Source organism: Coloeus monedula (assembly GCF_965178545.1).
Source record: "Coloeus monedula genome assembly, chromosome: 4".
Lineage (NCBI taxonomy): Eukaryota > Metazoa > Chordata > Aves > Passeriformes > Corvidae > Coloeus > Coloeus monedula.
Window position 1 is genome coordinate 25,601,154 of NC_138784.1, and position 12,435 is coordinate 25,613,588.

General features: G+C 45.5%; 1 protein-coding gene across 4 annotated transcripts in view; it reads left to right on the forward strand.

Moving 5' to 3' along the window:
- The window catches only part of CACNA1I (calcium voltage-gated channel subunit alpha1 I), a 123,322-nt gene that overhangs the window by 18,890 nt on the left and 91,997 nt on the right, over nucleotides 1–12,435 (forward strand). Inside the window, exon 1 of one of the 4 annotated variants that reach the window (XM_082280554.1) lies at nucleotides 10,524–12,267. The exons of the other annotated variants lie outside the window; for them this stretch is intronic. The gene's annotated coding sequence lies outside the window, so the exon portion shown is untranslated. Of the gene's footprint in view, nucleotides 1–10,523; nucleotides 12,268–12,435 lie in introns of those variants that run through there. 4 annotated transcript variants of the gene reach the window in all.

The following is a 12,435-nucleotide window of genomic DNA, read 5'->3' on the forward strand; positions in this document are numbered from 1 at the left end:
TAAAGTGTTATTTGATCAGTCTTTCCTGCTTCTGTCTCCTCTGACAATGCAAGAGCTGCTGAGGGAATGTGATTGATTTCTGGGCTTGGATTTGCTGACTAAATGGTTTGTTTCTTTATCTGCTGTAATGAAAACAAGCAAATTGGAGTCAGCAGGTGAGAAAGGGCTGTCAGTAATTCCCCTTACTTCACCCTGCTGTGTAAACCTAATAGGTTTAAGGGTTTGAGGGCTATGGGGCTTTGCTCCGTGTCCCTACTACCATAATGTACCATGCTGGGAGCAGGGCTGCCAGCTCTGGGGTATGGAAAATGAAAGCCATCTCCTGCCCCATCCCACCACTGTCCTTCAGGATTGGCCCTTCCCTGAAGGGGGAGGGTGGGCACTGCACAGCAGCCAAGCCCAGTTTGGAAAACGGGATTGTGGACCCTGGGGAATGGGGTACCTTCCTCTGGGGAGGGGAGGCGGGGAGCATACCCCATAGACTCTGAGATTATGCCAATCCTTCATGGTAGGGCTCCACAGGGAAGAGGCTGAGGGGACCTCCCACAGATTAATCTGGTTAAACTGTTCTTCACAGGGCAGATAATCTCTGTGTCAGCATTTGTGAGTTCAGACCCACTGATGAAAGCTACTCTGCAGCCAGCTGGGAGCTGGATAAATAGGGCAGATACTGCTGAACGTAATGGATTTCAGCACTCTGTACAAACATTTGAAAGTCAAAAAAAAAAAAAGGAGCCCAGTGGAGAAAAAGGGGCCAAAATTGCGTGTTTGAAACACTGAGACGTGTGTAGCGTCTTAGATGAACACTGGGGACAGCATGAGAATTCCCAGTGGTGCTTCTGGAGAATTTTGCCCTGGAACTGGGTTCAGTTGGAAATTGCTGATTCAGAGAAATCAGCATAAATTTACTGTCACCCTTCTGCCCCCTGGAAATGATGTGCATGTTTTAATCAGCTCAACGTATTTCCTTTGGCTTTATATGTTAATGTAAAAGTCAACATGGTAATGGTGATAGACAAAACCCTGAGGTCAAAACAAATGTACTTCAAACAAGTCAAAGCAAAATGTATTCTTGAATATATTGTTTCAGGCCATTGCAAATTAAGATGACACAGGCTTATGGCACATGATGTTTGACTTCCAAAAACCTATTAGGAATCTGTGGCCTTAATGTCCAAACAAATGCTCAATAAGGTTCAGTTTGCTTCTCTTATTTTTAACCAAGTTCAGTTTTAATAACGGCTGTGGGGCTGACAGCTCTGAACAACGAGCCTTAATGCATTTCTGCGACTCACGTCTTTAAAGCTTGACGTGTCCTGGCAACTCCTCCCCCGTTTCTGAAGCTATCTTTTATCTTCTTCTTTTTTTTTTTTTTCTTTCAAAGCTTCTAATGTTTCCTAGGTAGACATGAACTACATCTATCAAAAGCCCCAGTTTAGCTGCGAGGTGGATGGTGGGGTCTGCAACGCAGCCCATGTGGTTTCCCACACATTCCTGGCTCCAAGCCCACCCCTTGTGCAGGCTCAGAGGGTTTGTAGCATGCTCAGGCTGCCTGTGACAGCCCATCCAGACTGCACAAATGAGAAGAGGCAGTGCAGGGCTGAGAGAGCAGCGCCTGGGCTGGCACAGGAACTTTCTGCAGCGACTAGGGTTTGCAGGAGGGGTAAAGATGAAGCGTAGAGGGGACAGTGGCTTTCAGATCCGTGTTCCACCCACCTGTCCAAGACATGTGATATGCTTTCAGGTGGTTTTGGATTGGAGTCTGCTTGCGAGCTCACCTTAGAACAGGCACAACCCTGCAGGAAACAAGGAAGGGACGAGTCCCCAAGGCTGCCTGCTTGTCCTCCTGCCATCTCTGTAGGAGCGAGAAGGCAGAGGGGTGAGCGTTCCTCGTCCTCCTTGCTCTTTTGTTGGCTGCTGTTTCTAAGAACGGGTGAGCAAGCAAGGGCTGGTGTTGGGAACCAGGCAGGAGACAGGGCTGTTGCCTTCCCCCTCCATCACAGTGTAGGGAGGAAGGGCTGAGAGACGGGGCTAGACATGCCAGGGGTCCTTGCTGGGCATAAGCAAAGGTGTATCTCACCAGAGATCATGGTAGCATGAGCCTTGTTCCCATAGAGCGGAGCCTGTAGTACCCTGCTCCTGTATCCTCCCCAATGCTGGAGCAATGTGGGGCAGCTGGGGGAAAGCAGAATACGAGCTCCCTTCCAGAGCTGGAGTGCTGTGAGGAAAGGAGCAAGTAATGGAAATTGAAATGCAAATTCTTTTTCTGAGTGTAGAAAAGGCCCCCATAAATCAGGAGTGATAAGAACACAAAGACACCATCAGGATGCATTTGCACAATCAAGGGATGTTTCATATATCTGAGAGAACCAAGGCACAACCTCCACTCCTGAAATAAACCAAATCCATTTTTTTCTCATCAGTGAAGTAGTCTCTGAAATTCCCTGTCTGAAGAGCAACAGAAAAACAAAAGGAAGATTTGAGCTAAATTTTACTCAGATGAGGCATGTTTTCTAATCCAGACAGGAAAATATTTGTTTTAAAGGGTCAGTGAAAACTAAACAGTTCCTCTCTCCCTACACATCCAGCAACATGATAGGGATCTGCAATTTTTTTCCTCTAGATTTGATCATTGTCAAATAAATGGTACAGCTGCTGAGAACCTTGATGCTATAATTGTGTAGTCTAGAAACAGAGTAACCTCATGGCAAAGGAAGACAGCAGAAATGCTTGAACAGAGACCCTGTCCACAGAACACCAGAAAGGAGCCTGGGAGCCTAGAGAGGTTTTTCCAAGGCTTGAAGCTAAAACTGTAGCTAAATGTTTCACTACCGTGTGCATGGGGTGAGGCAAGCTGGAGGTGCTGCTATGGGAAGAGGTGGAAGTTTTAATCTGAAATCAGAAGTGACAGAGCTGAGTGGTTGGATTTGGTCAAGGAAGCCCTGCCCTGGATTTTAGCTTCACTCTTCATCATTCTGTCACAAGCCCCAAATCCATCTGTCTTTTGCTGTAGTAACTGACAAAACCCCTGTGTCTCACCATCTTCCATGTTAGACTTGAGACTGGCCTTTCAGGCTTACTGACTGGCTTTCCTAATAGACAATGTGTGCTGGGCATCTCTCTACTTCCACTTAAAGATTCCTGAGGAGCCTAGCTCCCATGGGTGAGATATCTTTATCCCAGCCTTGCTGTGAGGAAGTTTTATGTGCAGTTTTCAGTGAGTGTCTTAAATCCAGGTTAAATCTGCCCAGTGCTATCTCTGCATTGCAGAAAATGTGATTAGATATGTGCAATTGGTCTCATAAATCAACTGTAACACATTTGTGCTCTGCTTTTGACCGCAATTGTGTGGTCCTGTCCCACAAGTAGTGTTGGGTCACCCCAGCAAGACTGAAGCAGTTGCCATCTTCTGTTCCCCTGGTTCAAGGCCAGATTGGATGAGGCCCTGAGCAACCAGATCTAGTGGGTGGTATTCCTGCCCACAGTGGCTGGAACTAGAGGGTTTTAAGGTGCCTTCCAAACTAACCAATCAACTAAGACATGATTCTATGTTGATGTGTTAAATGGGTGTAGAGCTCCACAGACTGATGGAGTTACAGGCTATTCCTGCCCAATGTACCAATATAGGACCCTTCTGAACAGCCTTTGCGTGCTAAGCACTGTAGTTGTCCCAGTTTGTATTCCTTCAGCTGAGACATCGTCCTCTGCTATTGCAGCTGTAGAATGGGGATTAGGCAGACAGGCTTTACTGACGTGATTTGTACTGGGTTAAAACTTACAATTGAGTTGTGCAGGTTCTGTGTTAATAAAACCCTTCCATTACACCACCACATGCTCTTAAGGACATTAGAAAGTGGCTGCATTGTGAAGGGCTTGGGGAATTCAGATCTGTTTTCCTGCAGCTGTTTTTCTGTCCCTGCCAGGGTTAGGTGCATAATGGGCCATTAGCTTCCATCTGCTAGGGCTGGAAAGAACCGTCTTTGTTTCTAAAAGATAGCCCATGATAAACTTCCCCAATGCTAAACTGCTTCTATTACTTTTTTGAGCCATTTCACAACTAGAAGAGAAGCAGGAGAATTGCTAGAATGTGGGAGGCTCCTTCCCATGGAAGGGTGATTCTCCCTGGATCAGGGACAAAACTGGTTGCGTTTCCATAGGAATGCCATGTGTTTCATGGGTTCCTGCTCTCCTCTGCCTTGGTTGCTTTATCCCAGTCTTGTGCTTGTCTTACCAGCCTGCTGGTGGAACTGTCAGTGAGCTCTGGGGTGAGAAATGAGAAGCAAAAACTTCACCCAGAGTGGTCACAGTGTCTGGGTGGAAAGGGAATTTTAGTGTGCTACTCTTGCTCCAGATAGAAGCAGACAAACCTGTACATGCATATCCATGCTGCTCCCTCATGCTGTAAGAAAATAAGCATGGATTCTCAATTCAGGGGCTATTGAGTTTAGAAGTGAGGTAGCCACGATTTGATGGGGTCTGGGAAGGGGAGATGGTTGTCTAACCGTAACTCAAGTTGTCAGAGTCTTAGCTGTGTTTGGAGAAGTTCTCTGTGCTCTGGACTGACAGGTGGCTGCTTTACTCAGGACCCTGTCTGTGAGGATGGAGGGCTTTGCTGGCTTCAGTGGCTTTGTTTTGGACCTTGATGGTGGTAGCTACAGGAGAAGGTGCTAGAGGATCACAGCAATTTCTTATTTTCAGTGCAATGAGGAGAGAGAATAATGATTTCTTATTTCTCAGTTTCTTTTAAATTAAGAAAAAAATTCTTTTAAATTAATTGAAAAAAAGTTAAGGAGTTCTCAAACATGGGAAGAAAAGGCCTTCTTGAGAGAGATTATGTTTTCAAATAGGTATGAACAATTTAAAAGAAAGGACTTTGACAATTTAAAAATAAGTGCATCAAACGTGTCATCAAAAAGCCTGGGCATTCTATGTGAGGAAACAAATCACTTGACAGACCATCAAATCACCTGAATGTACATGCCTTCCCCATGAAAGACCTGTATCAGCTGATGCTTGTTCTATGGATGTGGCCCTAATCCTCGTGTATGTTACATATGCATAGGCATACTTGCTTTGAAAAGCTGTAATGCAGCAGCCAGTAATGGGGCCAACATTAGTCTATCATTTCTTTTTTATCCACCTTCAAACAAAATCCTATCAGGCAGCATCCGGGAAACTGAAAGGAAGAGTGTCAGAGGAAAATTGTGACTACTATCAGGAGAGGAAAGGATCAGGTGTGTATATGGAGTCTCTGTGGAAATGGCTTTAAAGCATGGAGAGAGACAGGACCACTAAAAGCTTTGTACATGACAGTGCAGCCTGATGTGACAACTGTCATTTAGAAACTTGTGGCTCTGTGAGGCTGAAAAGTTTTTTTGAAGCGTTGCTAAAGCTAATTATCCTGGCGAAATGAAGCTCAACTTAAACAAAGAAAAAATTATAATATGGGTCACTGTGCACAAAATATTAGTGAAAATTTGATTTTCCTTTGTACCCTCCTCCCCAGTTTTAGTGGCAGGTGGGTGGGAAGAGTGCAGAGTGAGGGAGAGTGGTGTGGGTAAAATTGCTTTATCAGCCTGGTGCAGCATGCGGGGCTTTGAGTGGGTGTCTGGCTCCAGACCTGGCACACTGTGACTGCCCTGGCCCCCAGCACTGCCTGGCAAAGGTGCCCGTGGGGCTGCAGAACCTCAGCCATCTTGCTGTTAGCTGGGGATTTGTCATCCTCCCTGATGGCAGAGGGGTGGGGAGTAGAGCTGGCTTTAGGGACAGGCTGTTCTTTCTGTGAAAGATGGACGCTCTTTTGCGGTCGCTCTTGGAGATTTACTGTGGGTGCACAGTGGCTGTCTCCTCCTTGTGTGCCAAGTCTGTCTTTACTATCCTGACCTATGCTCTGGTTTTTTCTTTTCCTTCCACTCACTGTCATAAATAATCTGAAAGCTCTTTAAATGCAGTGCAGTTAAGTGGGTGCTCCAAGCGTGCCTGAGAGGAGGCTGTGCTGTGCATGCTGTGCAGGTGCTGACGCCTCCTGCCTCAGCCCCCTGCTGTAGGAGCAGGTATGGCAGCTCCTCGTCCAGAAAAAAACGGTGGTGCAGGGGGGTTTCTCCTTTCTCAAAGTGGTGTTACAACAGGGCTGCCCCTTCTTTTCCTCGATGATAAATGGTGACTATGGCTGCTTGAGGGAAAATATTTTTGACCCTTACCTGCTCAGACCAAACCAAACATGCTTCCTGCACAGCATCCCATGGGGATGGGCACTTGAAGCACTGTATATCCTGGCAGCAAAATGGATGAGTGCTCGGGGCACAGGTCAGTGTCAGGCATATAAGAATCTGTAGGCAGTAAGTATTGAAATATAAGGGTGGATTATGAGTAAGGAGCCTAAATTTCTGTGGTAGTTTTTCCTATTATACCTCTGACTCTATGTCTGATTGTATCTGGGCAGGAAGAATCATTCTCAGATGAACAAAAAGATTGCGTAGGGAAGATGAATTTTGTTAAGTCACTGCTAGATGTGATCGAGAAAGGATACTGCATGTAGGGTTTGAAAAGTAAATTTGCAAAAGTTGATGGGTCTTCCAGATGTAGGTATCCTGAGCCTAGTAGTAGATGGTATGTTATCTCAGAGAACAGCACATGAATCCACTGCTCCTGATGGGTTCTTTGGCAGGGTTGTACAGGGCATGAAGCAGCCATCCTAATCCACCAAGAACTAATTTATCTCATACTCTGGTCACTGGTGCTCCTCATTGACAATGTCTCATCTTGCTGAGCTGGGCAGGTTACCAATAATTTTGTGACTCTCTTTTCCTTGGCCATCTGCTGATCCAGGGGCTGAAATGTCTGCATCGTGCCGCAGCCTTCCCTGCAGTGGACCTTCGCAGGCTGCTGAGATCCTATGGGAGCGCTGTCCTCTGGTTAGGGAAAGATGGCTGGGTTTTGTACTCTGCTCGCCAACATTTTGTACTAGCTATGTCCCAGCTAAACAATCATCTTTATTCCATCCTCGTGGTAAAGTCACTTGATTGTGAAATGTGAAAGGGAAGTGTTGCAAGTGTTCTGTGGAAGTGATGTTGTTAGGTATCATAGAACGGTTTGGGTTGGAAGAGATCTTACAGATCATCTTGTTCCGACTCCTCTGCCAAGGGCAGGGACAGCTTTCACAAGATCAGGTTGCTCAGAGGCCTGTTCAATCTGACCTTGAACAATCCCAGGAAACGGACTACTTCTTTGGGCAACCATTTTCAGTGCCTCACCACCCTCAATGGAATCATACAATGGTTTGGGTTGGAAGGGACCTTAAAAATCATCTTGTTGCAACCCCCCTGCCATGGGCAAGGACGCCTTTGCAGTGGCAGTATTGAATGAGTGTGCACTATGGAGAGGAGGCAGGAATGTGAGGGTAGCTGACCAGTGCAGGTAATGGAACCTGCATGGCACAGGGAAAATGCACACGATCCCTTGGTGCTCCGAAATTAATGTGACAGAAGATGGATGTCGGTGAGATAGTGAAGAGTAATCCAATAAAGAAGCACCTCCTACAGAGTCAGACAGAATGGGGGGTGGTTGTTAAAAGTTAAAACCAAAAGGCTCATAAGAGACTCTGAAAAGAGAAAAGGAAATACTTGGCATGGCTAGAAAGCAAGGATGGGGTAATGGGCTAGGCTATCACTGGTGTGTCCAAAATGAAGTGAGATTAATGCACAGTGAAAATTTCTGACTGGAAACAGTACAGGGAAAAATAAGTTAGACTGTAAATAAGAGGAAGAAACATGTATTTCCAGAGGCTGTCAAAAACTCTAGAATAAATAGAGTGTGAAGTTGAATCTATATGAAAACAAATAGGTCACAGGAATACAAATGTGGTACCAGTCCTAAATCTGAATAGGGGCAATGAATACAACAGGCAGAAAGACATCAAAGAGGCAGTAGAGCTATGCTGTGCTGATTGATGGAGGCTTTAGCTAGCCTGCCCCATTAGCAACATGCTGTGTAGGAGCTGCCTTTTACAGAGATGGTTGTTCTGCAGTCAGTTGTGTTGGTAACTTGTGGTTACAGAGCGTGCTTCTATTAAAGGAACCTGGAGTGCCCTTGGACGGTAGCAAATTCTTTGGCAGACTGGAAAAGAGAGAGATGTGGGGGTGTTAAACTGGATTTAGTGTTACACTATCACAACTATGGGCTGAATTTTATCTTAAGGTCCCAGTGAAGGTATCAGTGGAAGATGGAGGTAGAGAGCATACGTCTTCTGGCTCTTGCCTGTTCATCCACTGCACGCCTGAACAGCCAGAAACCTCTCTGGATGCAGGGAGCCCAGTATTTATGACAATCTATATTATCATAAGGCAGTACATTAGTTGCCTCTACAAGTGGAACTTGGACACTGCTCCCATCATTCTGAGGAAAGATTTTTGGGAAAATAATTTTCCCTGTGAGCACTGTCCTCATCAACTGCAGTGGTAGTGGAGACAGAGAATGATCTTAGGTCAGAGGTGCTGGAGAACAATTTGGGAGACTCTTGCTCAGTTCCCAGCTGTGCCCCATGTCTCCTGTCTGCCCTTGGGTAAATGCATTCATTTCTCTGTGCTCTTGCTTCTTGTGTGCAAAGCGGAGATCATAATGCATCGTTAGCCTGTCCTGTTCAGTTAGATTAAAAACCCTTTGGAGCAGGCAGCATGTTCTACTGCATGTTTATGTAACATTTTGCATAATTTGATCTTGGCTAGCATCATCTAGGACACGTGGAGATATCTCATAAATAATACTAATAATATTTTAATATTGTTAATGCTTAGCACATTCACAGCATTTAACCTCCCCCTAAAACAGCACTCAGCACTGTCGACATCGCAGTGATTGAGCATGAGTCATGTTGGCTCCTTTCCCTGGCATGGTGCAGTCTGTCAACTAGCCAGAAAACTGAGGCCTTTAGTGAACATGTACTGGGTGTCAGGAACACCTGGATCTTAATGCAGCCCTAGCAGTAACTTACTGTGTCATTGCTGGGTAATGTTGTTTGTTTTGGGGTTTTTTTTTTAAGTGAACTCTGGTCTTTGGCCATCTGACTTGAGATAGTGGGAGCCAGAGGCTTTGGAGGCTTAGAGCATCATTAATCCTGTTGGCTCTGTTAGAAATTAAAAGTATTACACACTCCTGAAAACCAGTCTCTAAGAAGCTCATGCATTGGAAAACTCAAACCAGGGGACACTTAAAAAACCCTGCTCCTCTTCTGACTGCTTTCTTTCCAGCAACAAAAGGGAAGCATTCATGTACCTTAAGAGGAAGATGTGGAATTTAGTGAAAGTTCACACGGTGTCTTGAAGGAAAGTACTAGACGATTCATATAACCTCATTTTCACTGACTGCTCTTTGTTTCAGGATGTAAGAGGAGGGATGGAAAGAGACCAGATGTACTAGGAGACTGCTGACACATCTGCTCACCCACCACAGGCTCTCTTCTCCTCCTAAGATGAGAAGCTTAAATACTGAGAATCTTTCCCGCCCTTCACAGTTACCTTTGTCACACAGACACATCAGGACCTTCCTTTTCAGGGTGCATCCATAGCCCACCTGTGCCCTCAAGGAGGTTCCAGCAGCTGCTGGGAGCCTGTGTGCTGGCTGAAGCTCCTGGCTTCCAGTTATCTGCTGAGACAGATTGGCTCAGTCATTTGCAGTCTTTTCTTCAGGCACACGTCCTGCAGGACATCAGTGCCAAATCTTCCAGAATACCCTCTGGGAATCAGGGTAGAGTGGCCAGCTACAAATCTTCAAAAAAGTTAAGAAGTGTGAGAAGAAAAAGGAGCGTTCAAAATAGGGGGTGGTAACAACTTAAACTCTGACAATTATGTTTTAATTACAGCCAATAATGAAACAAACAACAGGAGCTCATACCCAGCTCTCTGTTATTGCCCTGCATTTTGCCTAGACTGTATGCAATTTCTTCTGAGTGACTTTACCTGAGCACTCCCTACACTTCTGAATTAATCTTTATTTACTTTGCTGCAAAGATTTGTCACCTCATCTTTTTTTCTGTACTGAAGCACTCGTCAGAAAAGCCTGCTAAGCTAAGCACCAAGCATAGGATTTAGTGATGCTCCAGCCACTGAAAACATCACGCCACTGGGAGAAGAGAGAAAGGATAAAGCCACTCTGCCTTTCTTTCTGCCTCTCCAATCTACGACTTCTGCTGGAGACGGAGTACCCTCTAAGATAATTTAGCCTTGGAAACTGGCTGTCTGGAGGAGCAAGGTGCTCACTTCCACATCCTTCACCAGGTGATGTGCAGGGGTACAAGATACTGCCCTGAAACCTGCAGAGAAGAGCCCCTGTGCAGAAGGGCATACACACCTTTTAAAACTGTGAGAAAGTCCATAATCTGCCTTTTGTATTTTCATTGTCATCATCATCACATTCCTGCAAGGCAAGATGACCTTTCATTAAAGGTGCCCTGCACTACCTTCAGACATATTTGATATGTACATCCCTCTAAGCTCAGCTTGAACTTGTGTGGCCTTTGAGAGGGATAGGTGGGAAGCTGCAAATAATGGAAAAAGCAGTCTTTAACATCTGAAAACTACTATGGTCTAGAAAGACAGCAATGCTGAACAAAGAGACCAGTGCAAGGAAAGGGAACAGGAGCACACTTATTGTTTGGTGGGGTTTAGCCCTTTGGTCCTGGTGAGGTTTCTTCTACCCTATTTCCTCTCCAGGGAAATGGCTTCTTATTCAAAGACAGAGGTTTCCTTCATTCCTTTGTATTTGCTGTAAAGTTCAGCACCCAGGACTCAAATCTCTCTGTCCTTCACGTGTCTGTGCCTCCAGCCTGGGGGAGGTGATTCCCAGCTCAAGCCTGGGCAGCTGCATAGCAGCACCTGCTTCAGGAGGTTCATTGGAATATCCTCTTCATGTCCCACAGATGGTTTCCCAAAGCCCACGGAACCTAAAACCCACAACAAGGGGACAAACCCTACACCCATCCATAAACAAACCTGACAACATTAGGAGCAGTAAGGAGGCATAAAAGTAAGGCTTTCCTTTTTAGAATTCCTCTTCCCTGCCCTCCCAAATCTCTCACTGCTAGTTCTTTCCCTTTCTTGAAACTGAGTCACACGAACACTGCTCTTATGGTGCTGTACTTATTTAGTGGTTGTGTCTAGTGGGCCCGCCCGAGATAAGGACTCTATTGAAACCCATCATGACATGAAGGCAAAAGAAGGGACTGCAGCACTGCCAAATATGGCAGGGCTGTTGCATCAGTTTGACAGGTGCTGAGGAACACTTACACAATTTTGGATGAAGCTGCTGGGTGACAGGGCAATGAAGCACAGAAGCAGAGGGAGGACTGGGAGATTTTTTTTTCCTTTCCCCTTGCAAAACTCCATTCTCATACTTTAGAAGGAAATTTCCACCAAGTAAGATATTGACCACAGCCAGATTACATCTGATAAAAAGTCAACACCCAACCCAACTCCCATGGCTCAGGCTCTGGTTAGAGAAAACTCCACCAGCCTCTCTGATCATGTCACTTCCTGGGATCATGGACGATGGGGCACTGTATCAGAAAATTCAGCTACACTTGAAAATTCAGATTTTGTCACTCTGGAGCACATTATTAATTGAAATCACTTCTGGACTGCAAATACCTTCCTGTTTTGGCCTGCCAAGTTCAGCTCTTCTCTGGTGCAGAGGTCTAGCTGAGTCCAAAATCAAGGACTAACTCTTCTATGGTCCCTACTTTGCCACTGCTGTCAATTGGGAGTTGCTTGTGCTGCGTGAAATATCAAAGCAATAAGAACTTTAAAAAATGGACCCCAGTTTTGTGGTTCAGGGAGTTTCCTCAGCTGATCCTTCTCTGGTGTCTGTTACTCCTATGACTCCATTTGCAGCAGGAAGCAACTGCTGAACCTGCCACTCTGACCAGGAGATTTTGGAGCAAAATTCTTTCACCTGTCATACAGCATAATAATGTTCCAAGCTGCAGTCCTATTGCCTCATGCTGTGACCTTGTTGAAGCTCTTAATGTGAAGCCAGGTCAGATTTTGGATAGCAATCTCCAAGGCAGAGCCAGAATGCTGCAGGAGGCACCATTTGGGAGTCAGCGGGAGGTGTGATTCCTCAAGTCAGTCTTGAACTGGTTCCACAGCATGGTGGAGTACTGCTTTCCTGGCAAGAATGACAGGCAACCACAGTCCCAGCCATCTGAGGATATTAAAAAGCTCTTTCTCAAGGAACAGTCATTACCTCTAATACCCTGCTTAAGTTTAAACTTGGGTAATTACTTTCATCTGACCTAAAAAGAAAGATTCTTGGGTGGGTTTTTTTTTCTAGGTACTGTATTTTTTCATGCTTTCTGTAGCAAACAGCTTTGTAGGAATGCTGCACACTGTCAAACAGATGCTCTGCTGCACCCTGAAAGATAGATGCAATTTGGAGGTGGGT